The following is a 2,384-nucleotide window of genomic DNA, read 5'->3' as shown; positions in this document are numbered from 1 at the left end:
AAATCGGCAGGATGTTTACTGTCAAATGCCCCCTCCTCCCCCGCCCCGCCGCCCACTGCGCCTGCGCCGCCCCCGCCCGCGCGGTCCCCCGCGCATGCGCCAGCCGCCCGGGGCGGGGGAGCGGCAGCGGCGCGCAGGCGGTGTGAGGGGCGGGGCCAAGGCGGGGACTGCGCCTGCGCGGGTGCGCGAGCCCTGCCGCGCCGCGCGGGCGGCCCCGGGCGGTGGCGGACGCGGGCGGGGCTGCGGCCGCGGCTGCGGCTGCGGCTGCGGGACGGGCGCGGTTACCGCGGCAGCGCGGGGCTGCCGGGCGGGCCCCGGTGGCAGGCCCGGCCCGATCGCTTCCGTGGCGGCGGCGGGGCGGCCTGTCGCCGGCCCAGCCGCGGGGGCGGGGGAGGGGGACGGGGCCTTGTCCGGAGCCGCGTCCTACGGGGGGTCAGGCAGCCTGGCGGGCCGGGCATCCTGCCTGCGGCGTGCCTGACCGGGGCTGTGCGCCCCGGGGTGCTGCGGGGTCGGGCCCGGCCTGGGGACGCCGTTCGGCCGGGGGTGCATAGCACAGCCTTCGAGTCCGGCCTGGGCTGCACGGGGGGACCGGCCCGGCTGCATGCGGTGCTCGGCTCTCTCCTTACCCAACAAACACAAAACACTGCCGTGAAGGCGACGGAATTTTTAGTTAACTTCATAGAACGCTTTGGGTTGGAAGGGACCTTTAAAGATCCCCTAGTCCACCCCCCCTGCCATCGGCAGGGACACCTATATCTCGATCAGGTTGCTCAGAGCCCCATCCAGCCTGGCCTTGGATGTTTCCAAGGATGGGGCATCTACCACCTCTCTGGGCAACTCGTTCACCCGTATCATGAAAAATTTTTTCCTTCTGTCTAGTCTAAATCAACCCTCCTTTAGTTTAAAACCTTTACCCCTTGTCCTGTCACAACAGGCCCTGCCAAAAAGTCTGTCCCCATCTTATAGGCCCCCTTTAAGTACTGAAAGGCCGCAATAAGGTCTCCCTGCAGCCTTCTGTTCTGCAGGCTGAACAACCCCAGCTCTCTCAGCCTTTCCTCATAGCAGAGGTGTGCCATCCCTCCGACCATTTCTGTGGCCTCCTCTGGACCCGCTCCAACAGGCCCATGTCCTTCCTGTGCTTGTTTTAAAAAAATACAAAAGGCTCTCATTTAAAGCAAATACCCTTTTTTACAGCCTGCTTCCTTAAGGAGGTTAACACACCAGGTCTTCCTGAGCTTTACAGCTTACTCCTGCTATCTGGGACCCTGCAGGTGTTTCTTTTATGCTGTGGAGGTGTTTGTTGACTACGTTGGGAGCAAGTGCACGCACCATGCGTTTTCTTTGGTTGGAGTTACTTGATTTCAACAGACTTAGAAAGGTTTTCTTGTTTTTAATTCACTAATCTATGATAGCCACGTGTGATGTAACGGAGAGGGAACGGTGGCTACAACCTGGATGTAAAGAGAAGGAGTCAAATGACAGGGTAAAAGGAGTGGAAAGGGAAGACAAGGAGGCTGTTTTTGGGAATAGTTTTTTTCTGGTTTTCTCTCTAAGGCACTAGGAAGTGTGAAGCTGTGCATACATAAAATAACATTCTGGATCAATAACAAACAGTCTTTAGCCCAAAGAGACCCAAAATACAAAAAACTTACTAAAATAACCTCTCAGAAATAATATTTTTTTTGTGAAGTGGGGCATCAGTTTACAAAAATGTTAGAATATCAAGGAAATCTGCCTACCAAGGGTTTAAGAAGTATTACTGCTATTTGTGACACTCAGATAATATGTCTTGGTGGATGATAACATCAACAAATACTGTGTAAAAACATGCAGGCTCAGTCTCCCGATTCATCAGACTCAATTTTGCAGATTTTGGCATTCATTTTTGTTCATAATGTCTCACTAGAACCTTTATTCAGGCCAAACATTCATGCTGCGTATGCCCCACGTGGAGTTCTGCTAGGTATAGTCATGTTTCAAGGTTTTTTTTTCTGCAAGAAAACATCTACTCTATCACCACTATTTATTCCTTCCTCTGTCCCCATACGAAATCAGGTAGTGGTCCAGGCATTGAACCCAGGGAGTGTCTAGGCTATGGGCCACTGGACCACTGATTAGAAACTTAAATTAGTTTAACAGTGCTGATATACTGGATTGCATCAAATCCACCAGCAAAGAGGCATCATTTGCTGCTATAGGAAAACAACCACTCACAGCGGGGAAAAAAGAGACGCACCAGTAAAGTAATGGCACAACTGTGTGAGTCGGAAATGTAAACTCTTCATACCCCGACCCACGTTATTACTGAAAAGTCTATAGCATAGCCTTGCTTTGGCTCTTGCCATGCTGAGTCCTTATCTCAATTGCATGCATTTTAATAAGAA

The sequence above is a fragment of the Nipponia nippon genome, unplaced genomic scaffold, assembly GCF_047370975.1.
Source record: "Nipponia nippon isolate SJK-2023a ecotype South Korea unplaced genomic scaffold, ASM4737097v1 scaffold_1, whole genome shotgun sequence".
Lineage (NCBI taxonomy): Eukaryota > Metazoa > Chordata > Aves > Pelecaniformes > Threskiornithidae > Nipponia > Nipponia nippon.
Note: the sequence above shows the minus strand (reverse complement) of the source record.